General features: G+C 40.6%; 5 non-coding genes across 5 annotated transcripts; all 5 read left to right on the plus strand.

Annotated features, from left to right (window-relative positions):
* The first annotated feature begins 270 nt into the window (after positions 1-270).
* Positions 271-342, plus strand: trnaa-cgc (transfer RNA alanine (anticodon CGC)). The gene has a single exon. It is a non-coding gene; the product is annotated as a tRNA-Ala (tRNA).
* Positions 343-867: 525 nt separating this feature from the next.
* On the plus strand, positions 868-939 carry trnaa-ugc (transfer RNA alanine (anticodon UGC)). Its single transcript has one exon. It is a non-coding gene; the product is annotated as a tRNA-Ala (tRNA).
* Positions 940-5,519: 4,580 nt separating this feature from the next.
* On the plus strand, positions 5,520-5,591 carry trnaa-cgc (transfer RNA alanine (anticodon CGC)). The gene has a single exon. It is a non-coding gene; the product is annotated as a tRNA-Ala (tRNA).
* An 846-nt stretch (positions 5,592-6,437) lies between these two features.
* trnaa-cgc (transfer RNA alanine (anticodon CGC)) lies at positions 6,438-6,509 on the plus strand. Its single transcript has one exon. It is a non-coding gene; the product is annotated as a tRNA-Ala (tRNA).
* Positions 6,510-7,355: 846 nt separating this feature from the next.
* trnaa-cgc (transfer RNA alanine (anticodon CGC)) lies at positions 7,356-7,427 on the plus strand. Its single transcript has one exon. It is a non-coding gene; the product is annotated as a tRNA-Ala (tRNA).
* Positions 7,428-25,208: the final 17,781 nt, after the last annotated feature.

Genomic DNA, 25,208 nt, shown 5'->3' on the forward strand with positions numbered 1-25,208 from the left:
CCACCTTCATCCCCTCCTGTGCTCTGATTGTAGTTGGGGAAGATTCGATGTGTCAGCAAGCCACTGGAAACCTCCTCTCTCATCAACAGTGTCTCAGTCCATAAAGCTGCTGTTCACTGGCTTTTCTGTTTATCACAATAGGATGCATGATTCTTTGCATTGTACTGCTGTCAGATGATTGAAAGACCCTTAATAATTTACTCAATTGCTTAGAAAGTGACCCTTACATTGTAAAAATGTTTTATTTATAAATTCGTACATTTAATCAGGGGGGATGTAGCTCAGTGGTAGAGTGCATGCTTCGCATGTATGAGGTCCTGGGTTCAATCCCCAGCATCTCCAATTGTATTGCACATCTGGGATCAGGTAGAAGTTGATCCTTATGGGGCCAACAAAAGATTCTCATGAGCACATTTCAGATTTTTCTACACATGTACAAATCTTGCAAACTGATATGTCCTTGCATCTGACTGAGACTTACATTGACTTTTCAAGAGTACCTTAGGTAAAGGCAGAGTTGCTGCCTTGCACCATCTACAAGCTGGACATATACTGTAATGGGTCTTGACTACTTATTAACTTTGGACTGTTGCCAAAAAATAATTATCATTTCTGTTACTTAGCATTTACTGATTAAGCATTAACATGTGGGTACAGGGGATTCAGGTCTTAATAATTTACTCAATTGTTAGAAAGTGACCCTAACGTTGTAAAAGTGTTTTCTTTCTAAATTCGTAATAGCTACCGCACAAAAGCAGAACCTTAAAGCAGGGTGTGTGTGAACACAACAAAACTGAAATTTCACAACATGCAAGATCAGCAATGTGAGCCTTTGTTATTGTAATGATCTTCATCGCTGTAAACAGAGGGGATGTAGCTCAGTGGTAGAGCGCATGCTTTGCATGTATGAGGTCCTGGGTTCAATCCCCAGCATCTCCATTATTCTCAAAGAACAGAATTATTTGTCATGAGGGCAACATGCACAGTTAAATTATAGTTTATATAAATTACATTAGCAGTGTTACCCTACCTCCTGGTGAATCAATTCAAAACAACTGGAGATAAGTTTCACAACAATATTGGCATACCTCTTCTTTCAGAGTAAACTAATTTTTTCAACGCTGTGGTTAAATTTTTACAAAATGCAAGAATTGTGTTACATTTTTGCTAATTTCCTGTGTCCATCTCGCCCTTCAAATTTGTCTCTGCAAAACCTTGAGCGAGCAGAGCACAGGAGACAAGAGGGGAAGAAAAACAGGACGTAAGAATCCGAAATCATATCTGTATTTATTTTCAAGGCTAATCTCCAAAACACAGCGATCGCTAGAAACCCTTCAGGCTGGATTGCAGTTACTTTATGTCAAATGCATGTCACATTGGATGTATCGTAATAAGGGAAACCAAAAAAAACCTCATATCAGCCTCTATCGTCTTTAAATTCTTGGCTTAAAAATTCTCCCAGCATTCCAGAATAAGAGCGTCCAATCCATCTTTTCCATTGTGACATGAACACAACATGACTTCCAAGGAACATATATAGATGTTGTGCGGCAGCTGCGCCTACGCTGAGGTGTTACAACACAATGCTTGGCAGGGGAAACAAAGTCACCTCCCATCATCGCATACAACACGTTGGGCTTGTTTTCAGTGTTTAGGTCTGATAATCACACAAACATTATCACATGATACCACAGGCATTTTTTTTTTCATGCAGCCATGGGAGAAAACAGTGTGTACCATCCACCCCTGCTCTGTGAATTAAATATGTTCAAAGGATGCTAAACAATCAATTATTTACATGTCACACACACCAGAATAAATAAAAAAAGACAAGTAAACACATACATGAATGCACACACCCTCACACACACACAACATATCCTATTAAAAAGCCTGGTCTAATTAAAGGGATCATTTCAGCTATAATTAGCCTGCATGTCTGTGTCATAGCCGTTCTTTAATATAATCGCTAGCTTCATCCCTCTCAGGATCACAAAGTACTTTAGTAAGACATGCTTACTCGTTGCCATTTGTCAAGGACTGATCACTTAAATTTAGTACCGCTAAACCTAATCATATAATGCAGTAATTCCAGGCCAGATGTACTTTTACCTCATCGATGCGTTACTTCTGCAGTTGTAGGGAGAACATCCATCTTCTGCAACTTGAAGTAGCTGCTGCAGAATGAAACAAAATGTGAGGCTTTTAAATGTTTTTTATTTGACCTATGCTTCAAAAGATGGTGTTAAAGGCCTCTCATGACCAAGACTCTAATATACAACTTGGCATCAGTGCAGAGGCCAATCAGAGTTGTCTAAAGTGACCAATCAGACTTAAACTACTTAAGTTAAAATCTATGAAGACAAAAGTATCATAGTCATTTACACTCAAGAGAACATTTGGAGATGAACCAGAGGCTCTGGAGGACGGATCAACAGCAGATACACTCACAAACCCAAAGGACGAACACTCATCCTGTTGTGACAGTGGAGAAAGCCGAGTGTTAAATCAAATTTTCCAGGATCAGCATCCTCACGGCAAAGAAAGGTAAACTGTTATTACCAAGTGTTGCTCTAACCTAATTCCTTATGCGCGACATCCTGGTAAACTGATTCCACAGCAGATGGTGCTATCAATTATTGAGCCTGTGAAGACAACCCTGCCCTCAATCAGATTAAGTAGATTATGCCATCATCAACTCCCTTATGATCCAGACTTCATAGATCAACATACATCATCAAGATGCGCACCCCCAACATCTCCTTTATCCACCCATTCATCCTCTGGGTGTATTAACGTCTGTTATGGTATGCAATTTTCCAATGTCACCAAAATACGCTACATGCAGAGCGATATTCGACTACATACCACTATGGGAGTCCCTGCCAGCGTATTCAGCGCTCCACCCAAGCCTATGTAAATGTCCCCTTAATCCTTTTAACCCACCCCAACAGTGTAGAGTAGCTAAGGGAGCAGGAGAGAGCCCAGGGCGAGTATGACATTGTACGCTTCCACCCTGCTGAGATCCAATTGAAGAAACAAGTGCTCGGTACAAAGTGAATCTCCTCCGCTCCCTGTGACATTAATACATGACTAGTCTTTAAAAATGACTGTGATCCAGGGCGTATAAATCAAAAAAATATTATCCTGAATACGGGGGCGCAGCCAAAGAGGAGGCTAATTTTAAAACCGGTTTATATTTAAACTGAGATTTACTGCTCCCATGGTGAATCATCTAATCTACAGGTGCAGGAACCGACAAATTAGGTCTGATTTCACTGCTATTTAATTCACTTCAAATGAATTAAACTTGTGCAGTGTTTGTTCTAAACCTGGCTGCTTGGAATGGGCTATTTGCCTGTCCTGTGTTGATGATGCTGAGCAACTTCACAATTATTCCTTTTCAGTTGCGAGTCCTCCTCAAACAGTTCTACAATATTCTTTTTTTATAAACAGTCTGATGCAGAGTGAATTGAGAAAACATTCATTCATCCTTTCTTGAATATCTGCAATAAAGTGTTTTCTTCAAATTTAAATGAATTTGCTTTGCCAGACATCCATTTTTCAAAAGAAAAATGTTCATCTTGTTACAAAGCACTACAGCGGCAAAATGAACAGTGCGCTTTTGCTTTGAAGAGAATGGCTGAGGTGAAAGTGATTCTAAGAATGCTGGTGCCATAACAGAGATCAGAAATCACGAGACACATGAATTTCTATGTCAGTCCAATATGGTCAAATTCAAATATTCAAATTATCAAAATGAGCTGATATGACCGATGGAAGACATGCAAATCAGTCCTAGAATTGGTGGATAGATTTAAGCTAATTACAGTCTTTGTATTTTTAGGCTAGAGCACAGCTGAGACCCAGTGCAACATACATACAGAATATAGGTCACCTGATCATGCTGTTTTGCTCTCAGCTTCAGTTAATCAACAGATCTCCAGCTTTCAATGTTTTTATCACATGGTTCCATACACCTGCTTTTTATTGTTACTAAAGCTTCCAACAACAGATAATTCAGTCACTGGATTGGTGTGTGTGTGTGTGTGTGTGTGTGTGTGTATGTTTTTGTGTGTGACAGATGTTAGTGTGGGTCAGTGGATGATAATATGTGACAATATGTTTACTTATAGATTTGCAGCATGTGAGGCGATTGGGGTCATTGTTTTCTTAAGAGTCTGAACTGGACGAGGATAAGACAGCTGGTCTTGACAACATGTTTTGATTCTCATCCAGTGAGAAAAAGAGTCCTAAGAGAAGTGGAGTGACGCTCTAAACATTAGCAGCAGTTGCACGCTTTACAGTAGGCTAAATATAAATGTGCATTTCAGGGAGAAATGACATTGAAGTGACAATGACGGTGGCAGATTTTGGTGTTGATTTTTTTAAACTTGTTCCCAGCGCTGGAGATAAACTGCTGTGGGTAGCTGATAGCACAGAGATTAAAACCCCTCACAGTAAATGTCACCACAGCGTCTGACTCTGGCTGCAGTTGCCTCGGTTGGCTTTATCACTTTGCTGCACTGTGGGCCCGAGCAGATGTGGAACGTTCCCATTTCAGAGGCAGTCGATGCTTCGCCGAAAGTGTTCAAGGTCTTTTCGTGTCAAAGCATGTCTTGTTTGATGGGGAAGAAAAGCTTTGGCAGTACACGAGTCGGCTGTCAGAGTGAAGTCCAGCTCCAGGACTGTTAAACACAGATTTTCTCCCAGTGACTAGGGTTTACATTCTCCACTTCATTTACACCCACGAATAACTCAAAAGCTACATGTCAGCTGTTCTTTTATTGCCAATTAAAAATGTTTGAAATGGTTGACATGGTATGTGTTGATGTTCACACTTGAACCAACTTGTTTTTTGTGTCAAATGTTTCTGCTTCAAAAAGAAAATGTAAGCCTTGCAACTCATTTACAGGAAAAACTACGAAAATAGTTTCTCTCAAAACACTTACTGGTGGCCACATGGTCTCAAACAAAAGGAGTTGGGGCTGAACACACCCAGCTCTTACATAACCGCCCCTTCTATACTTCTCCCCTGTGCACAGGTGAATCTCTCCACCTCAACATGACCTCACAGAATAAGCACTGAAGCGTTCAAGCATGAGATTCTTTAATAGACAGACTATGTTAGATCACACTGGAATAATTACTTCAGCAGCCATTGGTGAAAAGATAAGAGATAATGGTTATATGCTGGATGCAGATCATTTCATTCAGCCGATTCAGTGGTTTACAAATTATACTTGGCTATGAATCACTGATGAAATTATTCACTGTGTTAATGTGTGGCTGTCTGCAGCTGTGTGAGTGGTGTCTAATACTGTAAATATATAAATCAATGGCTATTTTTTAAAAAATTTTTAAATATAGACAGAAAGCAGACAGGTCTTACATGTAAAAAAGCAGAACCTTAAAGCAGGGTGTGTGTCTGTGAACACAACAAAACTGCAATTTCACAACAAGCAAGATCGGCAATGTGAGCCTTTGTTATTTTAATGATCTTGGCTGTTATAGACAGAGGGGATGTAGCTCAGTGGTAGAGCGCATGCTTCGCATGTATGAGGTCCTGGGTTCAATCCCCAGCATCTCCAATTGTATTGCACACTGCAGGGATCAGGTGGTAGGTTGATCCTTATGGGGCCAACAAAAGAGTCTGAAGAGCGCATTTGCAGATTTGTTTACATATGTACAAATCTTGCACACATAGATCTGATATGCTCCACCTCTAAGCTGGACGTATTCTGTAAGGTGCTCCACAACTAATTGACTTTGAACTGATGCCACAAACTAATCGTTTCTGATACTTTAAGCATTAGCATACAAGTACAGGGGATGTAGCTCAGCTTACTGCATAATTCTCCATGTTGATGTGATTGAAATTCTTCACATTGCAGCTCTTGTCAATCTACCAAATCAGAAAGATGGACACTAAAATTCACTATGCAAATTTTCATGTTCATGAAATCATTGTGAAGAGACTTTTGCTTTGTGACAAAGAGCACTATCGAGATGGAAGTTGTCATTAGAAGATAGTAAACTGTACAGCAACAATACTCAGACTGCTGTAATTAAGGAGAATACATTTGCAAAGAAAAGATTCTCCACACCCTCAGTAGCAGCCTAGGCTGTCTTCTGCTATTGTGGGACCATCCACCTCAAGGTTAGACATATTCAATCTGCTCACCAAAGATCATTATCATGGCCTTTCTGTCAGCTGCAACCTGTCTGACAATGATCCGCTGACCCTACTCTTCTCTCCTTAGAGCATTTGCATTCTCCTCCACATTTACTAAATCTGAAAGAAGAAAATAATTGATTTCAGCAGCCTAAAAAGAAGAAAACCCTAAAATAGAGTCTTTAAAATCAAGATGAAGAATATACAATGGATATTCCCCATGTTATGGTCTCCTTCAAAATAAAAAGAGTAGCTTTTCAGAGGGGATGTAGCTCAGTGGTAGAGCGCATGCTTCGCATGTATGAGGTCCTGGGTTCAATCCCCAGCATCTCCAGTTGTATTGCACACTGCAGGGATCAGGTGGTAGGTTGATCCTTATGGGGCCAACAAAAGAGTCTGAAGAGCGCATTTGCAGATTTGTTTACATATGTACAAATCTTGCACACATAGATCTGATATGCTCCACCTCTAAGCTGGACGTATTCTGTAAGGTGCTCCACAACTAATTGACTTTGAACTGATGCCACAAACTAATCGTTTCTGATACTTTAAGCATTAGCATACAAGTACAGGGGATGTAGCTCAGCTTACTGCATAATTCTCCATGTTGATGTGATTGAAATTCTTCACATTGCAGCTCTTGTCAATCTACCAAATCAGAAAGATGGACACTAAAATTCACTATGCAAATTTTCATGTTCATGAAATCATTGTGAAGAGACTTTTGCTTTGTGACAAAGAGCACTATCGAGATGGAAGTTGTCATTAGAAGATAGTAAACTGTACAGCAACAATACTCAGACTGCTGTAATTAAGGAGAATACATTTGCAAAGAAAAGATTCTCCACACCCTCAGTAGCAGCCTAGGCTGTCTTCTGCTATTGTGGGACCATCCACCTCAAGGTTAGACATATTCAATCTGCTCACCAAAGATCATTATCATGGCCTTTCTGTCAGCTGCAACCTGTCTGACAATGATCCGCTGACCCTACTCTTCTCTCCTTAGAGCATTTGCATTCTCCTCCACATTTACTAAATCTGAAAGAAGAAAATAATTGATTTCAGCAGCCTAAAAAGAAGAAAACCCTAAAATAGAGTCTTTAAAATCAAGATGAAGAATATACAATGGATATTCCCCATGTTATGGTCTCCTTCAAAATAAAAAGAGTAGCTTTTCAGAGGGGATGTAGCTCAGTGGTAGAGCGCATGCTTCGCATGTATGAGGTCCTGGGTTCAATCCCCAGCATCTCCAAATCTTATTTGCGATGAAGAAAAGCACTCATTTATTCCACTTTGTCCATGCTCACCGTACCATCACATTTCCAATGTTTTTTTTACTTAAATCCTTGCATTTCTTTGTAGAGAAAATGAATGAAAAGGAATGTGAGTCTTTCTTCAGAAAGCAAACATCCACATACATGTTAGGCTCCAATAGACTAATTAACATTATCACAGTTTCTTGGTGGGGATGTTATAATCATCATGTCCCTTTATCATGAGACGTGTTTTTATCTCCATCATTCGCCCTTTTCTTTTTTCGACACCAGGCCACCCCTTGAGCAAACAGAAAACAGGAGGGTGAAATGACGGTGGTTAAGAGAAGGAAGGGTTGAGAAAGCAGGGAGCATGGAGTGGGTGTGGAATAAGAGGTAGACATAAAGAGAAGGGGGTAAATTGGTTCTTGGCAAGAAGGCAGATAAATGCTTGGATGGAGGACTAATGAAATGTTGGTCTGAGAACACATCATGTCAATTAATAAAGGGCATGCTTCAATAATCAGCACATGAATATGGATTAATAATTTCATCAGGAGGGAGAACAGGTTTGCGGAGGGACGGATGAAGCCAGCTGGGCGTCTGCTCACACAACAGCAGTGCCTTCATTTTAAGGTTTCACAATTGGGGATAGAGGCAAGGAAATCAGAGGGAATTAAAAGGGGGAGAGAAGGAGTGACAGGAGGACAGGAGGGAGGAGGAAGAGAGTGGCGTCTTTCCCTCCCGAGCATCTGCTAACTGATTAGCAAGAGCGGAGACGAGAGGAGTGGAGAGGGCCGAGAGTCTGAGTGAGAATTAAAAAAAAAAGTGTTAAAGTGGGTAGAGAGCAAATAAATCATAGGTTCTTTAATACTGTATGAGATTAGAGGATAAATTATGGAACCTTGAGTCTCTTTTAAGTAAAAAGAGTGCATCCCTTATGAGGAGAGGGATTAAGAACCCTGGTTAACATCTCTCCTACGACTGGATGTACATCAGAAGGAGAAGCATTTGCTGTGTTGTCCAAAATTCAGCTTATCATATAGTTTGTATTGAATATATATTATAAGCGGGGTATATATAGATATTTAACAGCAGTTGATAAGATACAGGCATGTACAGCAAACATGGAACGTCACTCATGGCTGTCATAGTTGGGGTATGCTTGCGTCTCCTGCATTGTGTGAAAGTTCATCTCCAGTGAGAGTGAGAATGAAAAGACAATGTCACAAAAATGTCCTTTTCTTTTGTTTTTCTTCTGAGTGGGTGAACAGGTAGATTCTCAGGTGGTAAATCGAATCTGACAGACTTGGTTGCTGGTGTTCCCCCTTGGGCAAAAACGTGGATACCGATCGGTTAGGGAGAAAGCTGGGGGGGTAAATGTGCTCAAAAATCACCTCTAAATGTCAGAAAATATTACATCACTTTAGCCACTCCTTCTCTCTTTTGAACATCTCCATCACATAAACTATCGTAGGGGAAAGAACTGAAAAGTAGTCACTCTGGAACAAAGTCATCATTGCTTTAACACAGGCAACTTTCATCATGTACTGGACAGCACTGGACAATATAACAATAAAAATAACTTGGTATCATAAAAGCAAACAAACTAAAATGAAATTAAACACTCTGTAGTAACTGATAGAATACAAAGATAGTTATAGGTTGATGGAATAAACCAATTAAATCAGTATCTAATCTATTTCCCAAAATAATTGCCATTTACAGCTAGAGCTAATGATTTCTTGTCACCATGTCATTAATTTTTCTACTCATATTATATTATTTTATCTATATGTGTAAATTGGCAGCTAATTTGCTCCTGGGCACCACTCATTCAGTCTACCTTTCATCAATACACTCTTCTTTATCCCAGCTTCCATTCCAGTTCATGTCCTCATCCCTTCCTCCATCTCTCCTCCAAACACTCCCGAGCTCCTTTGAGCTCCCTCCACTCCCCGAAGACAGTCAGATAGGCAAGAAGGCTTTGGGGGGGATGGGGTGATGGTGGTGCGAATGGGGGGGGATGGAGGAGAGGGTGTAAAGAATAGTGTTCCCAGAATGTCAACACCCACACATGTGCTCATCAACCTACATACATGTATCTCCACACACACACACACACACACACACACACACACACACACACACACACACACACACACACACACACACACACACACACACACACACACACACACACACACACACACACACACACACACACACACACACACACACACACACACACACACACACACACACACACACACACACACACACACCGACACACACACACACACACACACACACACACACACACACACACACACACACACACACACACACACACAACAAGCTCTATAACCAGCCCTACCTCCTGGCACACATCAGCTCTCACACACAACGGCTGCCAGTCTTTTCACCCAGACCCCCACCCTGAGGACCCTCTGTGGTTTAATCTGTGTAATTATATTTGCATAAGGCTGTCCTGTTTCAGCTAACACACACACACACACACACACACCCCTGACAAGTTTTAATAGGCAGGATAATTGAATATGGTCCCTCACTAGTGCCCTGAAGGCTCTTTCTGTATATTTTGAGGAGGATCACAGCTCCATATGTTTACTTAGACAAATGGGAGTGCAGAGCACTCGCTGTTAATCAGATTTCAAACTGTAATAGATGTGAATAGAGCAAATAGGGTCATCCGTATAGACGACTGGGAGAGGTAAGAGCCTGTGTGGCATTAAGTGAAACACGGGAAACGCCTTGTATAGTATGAGCCAAGTCACAAAGTTGTTGCTGTGCCTTTTTCCATGAATGAAACAAAACTGCTTTAAAACATGATAATATAAACAAACAGAATAACAGGGGGAAGGCTTGAAGAAGACATTTTCCCAAGTGTAATTTCTTCTCAACTAATCGATACCAGGTTACTGCTTCTTATGTGAGACTGAATTTATGCTCCTTGTCCAGAATGACCAGCATCTGCAGCAACATAATTATTACTAATAAGCGGACCAGAATCAGGAAAAAACTCAACACAGTAGCATAGAAACTCTGTGGCCACTAGCGTTTCGGATCCACGTCCACTAGCATTTCGGTGGTGCACACACCTATGCAGAACTATGAATGCTCAGCCCCGTGCGTAAGCTACATACGTACCTACGACATGGCTTCAACGCAGAACCATGAAGCAGCATTAACCTATATCCAATTTCATGTCTTTGGACAGTGGAGGAACCTTACGTGTGAGGCGACAGCGCAAATGTTTCTCATTTCATGAGGGGGACCAGAACCACAGATTGGGAAACTGCTCCAGTTGCTCATAACACAGTGAACTCTTTCAGTACGCATCTTACTGGCTCAAAGGCAATAATGCGCATTCAAATCATGCCAGCATCATTCCTCAAACATCACTGGTGTCCATGGCACATTACTGGTGCATGTACCCAGCTTTCTAATGGAGTAATATGGGGTCAGTAATATAAAGAAGCTAGAAAGGTTTCATTTCATTTGGTGAAATACCTCAAAAACATCTCGAAATTTGTCTTTAAAATGATCTAATTTTTTCACAACAAAATGATGAAACAACATGTTAACGATGATGTTATCAAACAGAATGATTGAATGATGATAAAACCCATTTTTCTGATCCTCAGTTATTTTTGAATTATCTGAATTTGTGAGACACCACCGGTGGCCATGGTGCTGCCACAGCTGCAGTTTTACATTATACACTGCACTGTTGCATTTTTTAGGCTTTTCTTTTTCTTTTTTTTTTTTTGTGCCTGTTAACCACATCTCCCTTCCCCCTTCTCTCTCACTCGCTTTTTCTCTCTCTTTCTTTTATGAACTCGCCTCACCTACGCGATCCATCCCTCTCCCCACCTCCCCCTCCACCTCCTCATTTTTCCGCACAAACCAAACCCTTCGCCTAAAACTGAAATCGGATTTTCCTTCTCTCTCGCTCTCTCTGTGGAAGAGGGTCTCTGGGTCTTTTGTTCATCCACCCGCTGATGTGGCCTCCTTGCGTTGCCATGGCAACCGGGTGTACACATACTGTTGCTCCAGGAGAGAAAGCGAGATGGAGAGGAGAAAGGGATGTAGAGGGATGAGAGAGGGATGAGAGAGGGAAGTGGAGGTTGATAGGCATGATATTGAGTCCAAATCAGCGGGTAAGGACATAGAACATAAGAGGAATAAAAAAGTGTCCGAAACATGAAATAAAAAGAAAAAAAGAGGAAGAGACGACAAAGAGAGATAGAAATGAATGAAAGTATTTTTGTTGTAACAGCAGTATTCTATCCAGTTCAGTGTTTTCTCCTGAATAAAATGACTTTCTGACACCGACGCCAAAACAAATCTATAAACGTAATTCAGCATTTCTTCATACTCTATCAATTTTTTTGCCAGGAGATAATTTAATTTATTTCAGATGCACAGAATCGGCATAGGGATTCATAACTGACTCACAATTAAAAGATGAACAGACAGACAAAATTGTATTTATATTACTGTTCTCTCCTATTCTTATATTGCCTGTTTTCCAGTGGATCTCACTTTAAAATAAAAAAAGGAAGATGAAACACCATTAAAAAAAGAGGACAAAATAGATGGGATGGGAAGACCTTAAAAGAATTTGAATCAGGGATGAGAGCGTACCAGCTAATAAAAAAAATGGATGGAGAAACAGAAACGAGACACAATAAATTTCAGCATCTTCGACTGTTTGCTGTATTAGAGGCCCTGTAGGATCCAAACCCTGCAGACAAGCAACCATCTGCCATCCTGGCTCCGGTCCAACGCTGCTCTGTGGAGCCAAGATGGCGACCAAGCACCCACATTCATGTAAATGATGTCTGAAACTCTCTGATTTATCGTATACCAACAAATACTGCATATCTGTAAAGGTTTTGGCTGTAAAGGTTTTCATAGATGGAGACAGAAATTAAATGGAAACTAAATTACGGGCATATGTCAACAGAGAAGGACTAATTATATATTATTGCCGGGAAACTTTCATAATCTATTTTGATCATTGCAACTAAATGCAACGGCAAAAGTAAAACTAAGTTCTAACAAATAGTATGTAGCTCCTTTTTAATAACTAATCTAAACTGCAGGTAATACTGCAGTGTAATACTTTACTTTAGATGTCACTGTCAGTGACTTGCGGCCACTTTGTCACCATTTTGCTGACACTTCCGTGATTCTTTTCACCAAATGCGAGATGTTGTTGTACTTTAGCTGTAAGAAATTACTGATTCCACAAACTCAGATGGCCAACGAGGGGCTATACATGAAGAGCTAGCCTCATGATTGTGCTCAGACCAATAAAGTCTGAACAATATTGCATGGTTCTGCATTCGCCTCTACGACTGGAATACCGGGAATAATAAAATATGAATTTAGAAAAAGCTTTAAATAGGAATGATGTGGATACATTAGTGGTAAATATAATTTTCCTAACATCAGCACAAGCCAAAGCATCTCATTCTCCCCCTAATAGCTGGCTGCAGTATCGGTCATAAACCTGGCTTCGTCCATGTTAGTGGATGGGACATGGACCAAACTAAAAAACTACACTAGAATTAACTCAAAGATTGTCATTTTTGGCTTGTCAAGTTCTGACTAGCAGACTATGCCTATTGTCACTTACGAACAACTTGACTGTGACAAAGTCGCACAACCCACCGGAGGACACTGCGAGACCGTCGATTGTCAGCTGGCCCCACAAGCATCGGAGATGGTGAAGGGAGAGAAAGCAGAAGCAGGGATAAGGGTCTGGCCTACTTGGCAACCAAACAAACCTCCGCTACAAAGCATTTCTGTCACAAATGCCAGATCCATCCCGCTTGAAATGGACACATTCAGGCTAAAGATCGCTGCTTTCTCAACACAAAGACCATATTGTAAAAGCAGAGTGAAAAGTGCAGACCACTCATCATTTATTTATCCCTTTGCAAAACACAAGTTACAAAGTTCTTTGGGGAGAAATTGTCAAAGAGGAAGATTAAAGAGCGGCTCATATTTGGGATTTAACTAAAGTATGAAATGTTTTCTGTCCAGCAAACTTTTTACCCAATGACGAATGAGGACACGAGGTGAGCGTTAGCACTAGTGACGTTTCTGTGCAGCTGCAACATGAGCTGGTGCCCACTCACTGGAGTCGCTGGTTGTCTGTACATGTATCGGGTGACCTGCTTATATGTCGACCGATTGGCTGAGCTTAAAGCTGATAAAGGAATGATGATGATGTAGAGAGGTTGGAGGGAGAGAGATAGACGAGCGATCAGTATCAAAGTGATTAACTATGGCAAGTGCACATACATTCTCACACACACACACACACACACACACACACACAAAAACGGGAAAAGGATCATGACATGACGCTCTGATCTCAAGCTAATGCTGGATGCAGACTCACTGGCATCAATCCATTAAACACACACACACACACACACACACTGGCAGTTCTCCATTATATTAATCTCAATTCCCTCGCATGCATAAACATACCCACATGCTCAGAGGACACACCAGAATATAATGCCACTAAAAATAAAACTGTACGCAAAATAATTCTCTGGGATCACGTCCTTTATAGCTGCATTTTCCGAAGAAGATACGGTTTGACTGCTGCTGAAATTCATTGTTTGAAAAGCTGGGGGATGAACTGCATAGCTGAAAAAGATGAAGGATGAGGGAGTACACGAACAAGTACGGTAGATAGGGACAATAGGAGAGTTACAAGTAGAAGGATGGAAGGACAAAAGGACAAAAGGAAAAAAGGAATGAATACAAATTTGCTGGAGTGCACTGAGAGTATTTGTATCCTTATTTTACGTTTTTGTTTAGTTATATTTTTAAGGATATTGTGGTTTTCTTTATAACTACTACATATTTAGTTATGGTTGTGAAAGATAAAGGCAACAATGACTTCAGAGCTGTGAAAATGATTGAGAAATTCCCTCATTGAAACTAAAGCACTATAGTTTGTAAATACATTTTTGCAAAGGTCAAAATATTTGAAAAAACTATTTTAAAGAATTAATGCTATACAAAACATTTGATTATTCAGCTCTTCTTTTTCTTTGAAATGATATGATATAGGCTATAATATATACAGTACTGTATAAATAACAGTATAATATCTTGCTGTCGGAGGGATTATATGAGACCCATGTTCAGTGTCTATATAATTACAGATTACATGTGATTACACAACACACACAGAGCCATGTGTGGCTGTATAATCCGAGCATCATTCCTTTGACATGTGGTGGAAGTCAGCATATTTCAGTTGTTTGTCTTAACACTGACACTGACACAGATTAATACAGAGCACTTAATCACCTTAACAATGTGTGTGTGTGTGTGTGTGTGTGTGTGTGTGTGTGTAAAGCTGTAGTCAATTCATAAGCAACAATAAATTAAGAAAGGTCAGTCTCGGGTCAAATGCTGTATGTTTGCTGTGCATCTCTGTGTGTGTGTGTGTGTGTGTTGGCATGCATGCACAAGTGTACGTGTTATTAAAAGAAGGAGATACAGCACTGCAGATTACACACGAGACGACAGTGTGCAAACATATAATATCTGTACATGTCTCAGCTGGTGTCATGTGGGAGAAAGCTGAGGGGGGGGTTGGACGCCTCAGAGGTGGTTGTCACATTCAATGAAGATGCTGTCAATAACATGTGTGTGTGTGTGTGTGTGTGTGTGTGTGTGTGTGTTTGTACGTGTGTGTGTGTGTTTGTACGTGTGTGTGTGCGATGAAGTAAGGGGTCTATAATCTGTAGGATTAGAGACAGAGATTAAAATCAGCAAGAAGTAGGGGCAGATGAATGTATATGTGTGAGGTCATGTGCTTTTGTTAATGATATCCAAGATGACATGTGAGGATTCAATGGTATATAGACGGGGTTTAGTGATGAGAAACGCAAAGAGACTGAACCCTAATAGGGACATTAGGGGATTTTCATTTTCACTTAGAGCAGAGAAAGTCTAAAACATAATTTTAAATAAATTATCAAATATGTAGCTGCGATCCCTCATGACCCCTGAGGAACAAGGGGAACAGATAATGGCTGTACGGATGGAGATTATAAAATATTGGATTCACTGAAATTCGTTGAAAGCACAAACTTGTTGTAAATGGAACTTTTCAGATGAAGACCATCTGTTCAGTCGGAGCTATGTGTTAACGAAGTTGGATTAATTTGCATAATCACAAATACGACAACGTTAATGAATGTCCAAATCTCTTTAACTCATCTCGCACATGCCACTTGGGAGTCAGTGCTGACAATTATTTCATGTGTCGTAACCTAAATTCACACGCTTTTACAATAAACCATTCTTTGTTTTCATTTCTTTCACAAAAAGAAAAAGCTGATTAGTATTTAACCATTTTTATACAGGTAAAAATAATAAAGTAATTTTCTCTTACAAATTTCTTCATGTCAGCCTTTGCCAAACACAGCCATGGACACATAAGCTTGTACACACATGCGCACACACATATTGCCTCTATTCTTCTATTTTGACCTTTAAATACACTGTCATTTTTCTTTTTTACATATATTTGTTCAGACAAACAAAACCTGAAATGCCTACAGGCTCCTGTTCACAATGTCACAATCAATGATTTCTGGCATTTCAGATTTAGGGGGTTGGGAGGGGGGCTGATCGTTGTGTACAAGTGTGCAGGAGTGTGCACGTGCATTTTAGTGTGTGCAGATTTTATTTCAAAGCAGCATACACGGTCGCACAGTGGCCTCGTGATTTAGACATTAGATATTATACAGCTAAAGATATTGTGTATAAGACCATTTTATCAGGCTGAAAAGCCATCCAATATCAAGGCTACATCTAATCTAGCTATCCCAAATAATGAAGGGCAGTGGCTGCAAATAGTGAAAGTATACAGTAGCATTTAAATGACTGAAACTGTAGAAATACAGATTTATATTATAAATCATTAAAATATATTTTTAGAATCATCAATAAGTGCTGTACCTTTTCTGTCAAAGGAGGTTAATTGTTGACACATAAATATTGTGCATACACGACCTATTGGAAAATTGAACAGGCATTTTAAAGAGTCAATACAGAGTAAAGCACTCCAGAGCGACACAGTCAGGATCAACAATAGGTTGCTCTATAGCGTCCTGTGGATAGAATGCATCTGAACGAGCGTATTGAGTGTGGACGAATTGTCCTGTCAAAACACATCAACACACATTTCTCCTCTCAGCGGCTTCTGTCTGTAGCTTGTGTGCACACTGACAACCTGTTGATTCATTCACTTGTTTGCCTCAAACCCGAGATGTGGAAACACAATTGCGCCTAATAACGCCAGCATGATTGAATGTCTGTCTGCAGCACTACAAAGACCACTTCAATCAGGAGACAACAACGTCACCATCCCCTCTGCCATTGTGGGATCAGGCTTGGAGCTTGTCGACAGTGACAGTGATTGTTGATTGTTGAAGTGTCAGACCAATAAAGGAGATGACGAGGATGACGACAGCGTCCTCCAGATTTGACTGTCTGTGTCCTATGCATCTGTTTATTCAGTGTGGGTTCCCCGAACAGGAAGTCAAGGGTCTGTCTGATTGGCCTTTTCTGGTATTGTCATATGCAGACATATGAAATTAATGCGGGAGACAACCAGGGCATTCGAAGAGTGCACGACACAGTTGTCCCATTTCAAAGACTCCTTCAAACATGGCAGACTTATATATCATTTGTAGACTCTTTTTATTCCTCTCTCTATTGCCCAAGAACATAAAATAATGAATAACTTTTTTAATTTAGTCGATTTATTTAAAGATTAATGATTAATACGTACAATTTACCCGGACCATGAAAATGTATTAAAAAACCAAAGGTAATCTAAGGTTGAGAGATTTTCCAGGACAGGAAATCTTACCTTGGAATATAGAACAAATCGTGTTTCTACATCACAAACCTGCCGGCCCTTTGTTGGTAATAGTCCTTGTGTCCTCACAGTCATGGTCGGGTGACCAGTAGAAAGGTTGGGATTTGCTCTGTTGCTCGGTTGAGTGCACCGATAAGACAGAGGTTATAGTCATGTTGCACACATTGCATTGGCTCCCTTGTTGTTATCATGTGTCCTGCAGCATTACTGGCTCATATTTTATTTTCCTAGTGATGATGTATGAATGTAAACTGGGCTCTACAGTATTGGGTCCAAATATGAATCCCTCTGGTTGGACTGACCCTGGTTTTTAAGGGCATTAGGTTACCTGTACATATGCAGCTGATTCAGGTGCTTTTTGAGGACAACTCAACAGCGCCATTTTGGTTTACATGAGGAACTCAATTTCTCATATTTCCTGTAATTTATTACATTGCAGTATTGTTTATGTTGTTTACACTTTACTTTTGTAACTACACAATATATCTGTAGTATTTTGATGTTCCATTATGCAATACATCTAAAAATATCCATTGATCCACTAACAGTTGAAAGCCTGTTGTAGATCAACAATACATTCTGTGTGTGAACTCAGATAAATCTGTACGCTCCAGTTCCCCCTTTTGCCTTGGAATTACTCATAGCAATTTTAATTACAGATTGCAAAAGCTAACATTTGTGCTAATAATTAATGTTTCATATTTTCAAAGATCAGTCTGGAATATTCTCATATCAGACCATTTTTATTAGCTTACCAATATATTGGTCAGCCTTTAAAGGAAATATTATAGCTAGCCTGCCAAGAAGAAAACTTTTCATAAGATATGATTTGATTGAGTTTAAGTCTTGCAGATGCAATGAAAACAGACTGATCCCAGCAATCAAGGCTCAGAAAATTGTTTACTAATAATTGAAGGAGAAAAGTAAGGGTGAAGCAAATATGTAAACTGTCCTGGTACAGTGTTCCAAGACTTAATCTGTTTACAATGTGAAACACCACCTAATGCTGGTAAGAATGCACAAAGCCATGTTAAGGCTCAAACTACATCCAAACAACATCACACACATAACAAGTGGCTCTAACGTATCAGTGCATCTGACACAAACAAGGACATTTCCACTAATGTCATCAGTCTAGACAGTTGTACAATCACATCAAAACACTTTGACACAATGATTCACTACAGCATTAAAGCCAGAACGTCTCATAACAATGGGATTAACGGTATTAATGGCCCTGTTCAAAAACAACCCTTACATCCCTTTCTTTAATCCTCTTCCTTGATTTCCCCAAAACACTTCGCAAATAATCATCTTAAGTGATAAGACTGGGGCTTCTCATTCAAGTTCACTATCAAAGACTGTGATTCATGTTCCTTTCAATAAAAACATACTTCAGTAATTATGGTACATGATTATGGGAGTTACAAATTAGACGTGCGATTTTGCAAGCCAGCTCCATTTCATCTGCGCTTGATCTTCTACAACAAAGGTTTCATTGTTCTTACATCAGTCAGCCAGAACTGTGACACGTTGATCATACTTTTTTCAATTGAATCAAACAATGACATGTGATCCATCTGAAGCTATGACCCTTTTGTTTGAACATTAAAAAGTCTTCCTTTAATCCCGCTCTCCGTCCCAATTGTATCTGTCGTTGCGCTCAAATTGGATCAATGGGTTTTAGTTTAATTCACAGACAGTTCAGTCAATATCTGTAACTAATGCTAATTTAGATGTAAATAAAACCCTTCTAATAACACAGGCACAGTCAAGGTCAGGTGAGGACAAAGGGCATGAGTGACAGCCTTGACAGAAATTTCGCTTTGGAAAGCAAACATGTTCCTTCTCTTTAAATTAACATTGGAACAGGTGGGAAATTATATTCACTGTAGTTCAATAAGTGGATTCAAGCTTAACCATAGTGAACTTATTGGAAGTGGTGTGCAATAGACATGAGCTGTGTCTAAATTCAGGAGCCACCTCCTTCAGAGGCTGCATTTGAAAACCGATTGCATTAGAGATGCATGACAAGACTGTCACATTTTGAAGGCTGCTTCAAATACAGGCCAATAAATATGCCCTTGCATCGCGGAGCAATGAAGGCTCCAACGGGTGGATCGTTCTCAGGTCAACATATCCCAGGATTCATTGTGTGCTAGTGCAGAACTCAAGACAACATCTTTTATTATTTATTATTGCTGTTTTCATATTGGCCTGTATGTTAGTGTCATTGTGTTTTCATTTATCAGATATCATACAAAAGCCAGACTCTACCACATCCGCACTGGATTAAAGTCACTGACAACACAATTACTTTTAAAATCACCCCCATCTCCCTTAGACAAATAGGCATAATAAGCACCTAATTAGCTATTTCTTGCACTTTTCTATGGACGTCCTACGAACAGAAGAACCGTTCCATAAAATGTACCCAAAGAACCGCGACCGTAAAAAATACCTTTATGTCTCCCTGCAGCAGGACACAGACATGTTGGCTGCTTTGGACCTTTCTTATTGGTCCTGTCGATCTCAAATACAACACATTGCCCATGAAGTGATTTACATTCTAAATGCTCTGCCAGCCAATCACCCACAAGCCATTTGCCCAAGTACCTCCCGCTCTAGGAGGATGGATGTTGGCACCACAGGGACCTTTGTGGTCACATTAATGGATAAGCTGGCAGGACAACAGCTAAGACTCACCACATTGCATTTGGAATAAACCACTTCAATCCATTTAACAACAGTGATGTCTGAGGTGACTGATTGAAAGTGTGTGTGTGTACGTGTGTGTTTGTGCGGGAGGAATTGGAGCGTGGGTGTCAAGGCTCCAGCCGCCACTTGTGACCTTAAAACACGAGTTTAATCCCAAAGGAGGAGCCCCTGGTGTCCCGACGATGCGCCCTCCGACACACCACACACACACGCAATCACACAGCTGGCCAGTCATGAGACACACTCCCTATGGCGTGGGAACAAGCCTTCTAGACAGGAGAATGCTAAGGAGGGAGTGGATATCTCTAACTTTGTGTATTTGTGTGGTTTTTCCTCTGTGTGTGTGCCTCTGTTGCTTGCTCAGTCACCTGCAAGTGTTTGATCGCATGCAATTTCTTGTTGTGTGTAAGCGTGTGTGTGTGTGTGTGTGTTTATTTCAAAGGGGAGCTCAGAGGACAGCCGCTAACAATGATATCACTTCGTCCTCTATAAATCTCTCTCTACCTCCCACAGGGCGAAGAGTGGTGGGAGCGACGGGAAGAAAGCGGGAGTGTCAGGAATGAAAGAGAAGGCTGTTTGAGCCTGGTGGCTGATGAGTGTGCGAGGGAGAAGAAGGGAGGGAAGAAGGGAACAAGGAGATGAAGAAAGACATGCTGTTGTTGGCACAGCACATGCAAGTAAATCAGGGGTTGGAGAGGACAGAAGAAAGACTTTATCAGACGAGAGAAATCAGAGGAGACAGAGGCTTCCTGTTATCTGTGCTCACCGGGGATCTGAGTGTTTTTCTTTTCTCTTAGTTTCCTATGTCCTTCTTTGTTTCTTCAGTATCAGATACATGTCAGTGTTGGTCATTGTGTTTTTAAATTCCTACTGCGACACTAGCTGGAGGTTATGGGATAAAAAGAAGGCACATAAGTGGGTTGTAGGCTGACGAAAATAATCCAAAATGAATCCCCACACTTGCACGTCAGGGTTTGTGTTATTTTCTATAAACCATTAGCATAATATTTGGCTAATTTCAGAGCTCTGCTAATACATTTCTATGCTCAAAATGATCAAAGATCCGAAGTCTAAATTTGAATAGATTTGCTCGAAGAGGAAAACAGTTTGCCATATTAATTTTGTGCATATATCAGTGCTTGTTTCTGCCGCCCACAAGCTGCAGAAGAGACCAGTGATCGCAAACTCAAACATTTATGAATTCATGAACTATGGCGACAATCTTTTTAAAATCTCCACTCAGTAGTTTTCAGTTTTAAACAACCACATCTTAATCGATTGAGGCGAGAATTTTGTAGCAGTATTTTTATAGCACTTTTGGAAGTGGAATAAACACAAAACAACGACATGGGCTCGATTTGGAAAAAGGTTGTTTTGAAAGCCATTGTAGAACCGTGTCAGTTAGAACCTGTTCAGACCTCAGGTTCAGAGCTAAACTCTGAAACCAAAATGCTTCCTGAGATCCGAGCACTCAGATCTGATTCGAAGGTGGTCAGGGACGCATGTCAATTCTTTTGGCTGTTTGAACGCAAATGTGTCTTAGGCCACAAACTGTATGAAGGACCGCCTACTCAGAATAAAATCGTATTCCCTACACACACACACGCACACACACACACATATTGACAGTGGAGTCATCTGTAAACTCAGGCTGGGTGAAAACAACATCAAGTGGTGTCAGCTGTCTACACTTGTGATCAGATCTCTCAGGATGGATGTTAGTACCAGATCTGAACAAGGCCATAGAGGACGCTTCTGCAGCACTATAGAGAAGAAATGTCTTGGAATGTCTTGTTTCTTACCGACAGTGGAGACACTAGATCAGAACAGCCTCCGATGTGTTGTTTTAAAATGCATTTAACAAGTAGGTTAGGGTTAGTTTGGATGACCTGTTGCTTTCCTGTACTCTCTCTAACACTTCTCTCTTACACTTTGAAAAGCTGGACATCTTTCTTGTTCTGGAATCTGCCGAAAAACCCTTGAGCAAGTTGCACAGCCCTGACAGTGTGTTAAAGTCAAGAGACGTGTGTGTGTCTAGTTATTCCTCCTTCCCCCTTCCTCCCACAGGACATGAAGCTCCAAAGGAAACAGAACAAAATAAATTCTCTGTGAACGGACCACGCTCTCTCATGTCTTTATTTTTTTCTCCTGTTCTTTTCTTGCTCTTGGTCTTTCATGTACAGATCAGAGAAGCGTGCCACTTATCACAGGAGTCTTGAGAGGCTTTCCTATAAAAGCTGGCATTATAAGCCTGATTTAACAGGGCACTCACACAAAGGCCCCTCTATCGCTCTGTCTATCTTGTCTATAGGACGGCCCCCCCACCCCTCTTCCTTTTTCAGACTTTCTCCAAACACACACACACACACACCCCACACACACAAACTTAACTCACACACACACACGCACACTGGCCTCCCTCAGCTCTTGTCCTCTCACAATGGGATTAGTGGTATGATTCCTCCACTCATTTTAGGTTGGCACACCACCAATCCACTTATGACACTCTGCAGGATACTGAAAAGAGTTAAGAGGAGGGGAGGAAAAGCAGGAGAGGAGAGGAGAGGAATGAAAGATGAAAGTAAGTACGGACAGAGGCAGAATGGAATTAGACGAGACGGAGGGAGGGAGGGAGGAAACTGAGGAAGTGGAGATGGATATGAGCTAGGGGAGGGGAGGCAGAGGTCACAGACGATTAATCTTGCTCTAAAATGAGTTACTACTGTTCGGAGGACAAAATGTAACTCAGCCGGTAGAAGAATGAAGGGAGGACAGCAGGAGGAACCAAAGAAAGACAAGAAAGAGAACATGAAAGAGAATTGGCAGACTTCGTACAAGAGGTGAGGCAATCACTGTACAACTCTAACAAGAATACACACACATACACACAAACACACACACACACTAGGGGACTTGTTGCCAGGGTGACAGGAGGCTGCAGAGGCCCCGCCCTCCCCCGCCGCGTTTCACACAGTGATGTCATCGGTTGCCGCTGGCATCGGGCAGGCCCTTGGCCAATAGGACAAAGGCACCGGAGGGCGCAGCTTGTCCTCGTCTGCATTTTCTTTTCTTTTCACGTTCTCTCTCTTTCTCTTTCTACTTTCATCAGGTGCCCTCTTACTCGCCCTCTTAATTTCTCCCCCACCCCTCCCTCTCTCTTTTTGACCCATTCAACTCAACAGCAGGCAGCCGCTGAAGTTGAGGCTTTGGGTCTTTCACCACTGATAAAGAATGGAGCTGATTATTGAAGCTGGAAGATTATTTCTCACCGGGAGAGGCCACAGCTATTCATCCAGTCCAGTAAAAGGAAAGGCTTTGGATTCAAGTTTGTATCGGTGGTCCACTTCCTGTCAGAGCATCTTTCATTTTTCAAAGAGTGGTTCATTGAAACCGGATTAATAGTCTCACAGGCCTGAGTTCACCAAAGGTAAAGAGTCATCATACTGAATAGCAACCAAACAATTGACCTGAGAAAAGATGGGACCACATGACAGCTCCACAAGAGTGAAGCCAAAGTGTCTCGATCGCCACCTGCCAGATTCTGACTCCGAATGAACAAAAGATGGTAGAGCTTGTGTCCAGAATGATCTGGCTGCATTGCTGGATACAGGGACATGACAAAATGACTTGTGATGCTCCTGTAGCAATGCTAGAGTTACTAAAACTGACACAACTGAAAATGCAAACCATATCAAAATGCATTTAGAATATGTTGCCATTTATTAGAGCCACAAGTGGTTTTCATTAATTTCCATACAAAACAAAAATCCATAAGCACTGCTCTGTGGAGGCCTTTTGAGTTTTGCATTTCATAAAGTTTGCTATATATACTTTTTTATGTAAGAAATATAATACATTGCCTTATATATCATATAACTGAATATGTCTCTCAAATTTTACGTGTTACATTAATTTACCCTGAGAGAAACGCACTCACAACATGAGTTTCTTTGACTACTATATTCAGAGGTGCTTTTTATGTGCTCTCCCGGCTCTGCAGGGATGAAAGCCCTTTTCTCACCACGTTCACAACTGAGAGGTACTCGCTATCACGCTGTTAAATTCCTCTCTTTTCAAAGGACATTTCCCTTTTACGAGCCGATCTCGCTAAAAGAAGTAAATAATACACCAATGTACTATTTCTGCACCTTACAAAGACTGAGTGACTTTTATTTTTTGTAGCAGTTTATCGTTTTTTCTGCTCATTATTTTTTGATGCACAAATTAGAGGGAACGTGGATTTCAACGGAAATGAACTCATGTGGAAACCTCATTACCTAAAGTGCCCCTTCCATTTTATGTTATCTTTGGTGTTTTGTTGCAATGTGTGTGCTCATATAATCCAGATTTATTTGAATAACCTTCCTTTCTTCTCAGCCTTGTGACCGTTTGTTCTCACTTTATAACGTCCAACCATAATTCAATTGTGAACTTCCTTGCTGTGATATCATATCATAGTGTGTGGTTAAAGTGTGATTGTTGTCGTGCTTTATTATCCCATAGCCAAAGCCTACAAGGACTCTTCAGTGGATAAGAACTTTCTCCAGACACACACAAAGTTCGATAAGAAACCACCATGTAGGGTGACCATTCATTCTGCGTTTTGTGTGTGTGTGTGTGAGTGTGTGTGTGTGTGTACCAGGTCACTGAATGGAGCCAGCGGGGCGAGACTGATTATTAATTATTGCCCTGGATATTAGTAGCATGTGGAGAGAGAAGGAGATAATAAAGGGGGCAGACAGCAGAGAGGGTAGAAAAGGTCTGCAAATGACACAAACATGCACACTTTCAATAAAATACTACAAACAGTGTATAGGTTTTAATAAAGACTGGTCACTGACATCAAAATTAGTAAATGAAATTAAATTCTGAATTGCTTGAATTAAGGCTGGACGATATGGCTAAAAATTATGTCAAGATAAAAATGTTAAATTTGAGGTTATACCAATAATTAAAGACTGAGTTTAGTTTCCGAATGAAGTTTGTTGTTTTAAACTTGTCTTTATGGACAGAGAATGACAAACACTTAAAAAGTGAAACGTTTTACAAATCTAAGTGTGTTATACCGCCTGTCTGTGCACAATGCCGAAGCGAAATATGATATACA

This window comes from Platichthys flesus, chromosome 24, assembly GCF_949316205.1.
Source record: "Platichthys flesus chromosome 24, fPlaFle2.1, whole genome shotgun sequence".
NCBI classification, from domain to species: Eukaryota; Metazoa; Chordata; class Actinopteri; order Pleuronectiformes; family Pleuronectidae; genus Platichthys; species Platichthys flesus.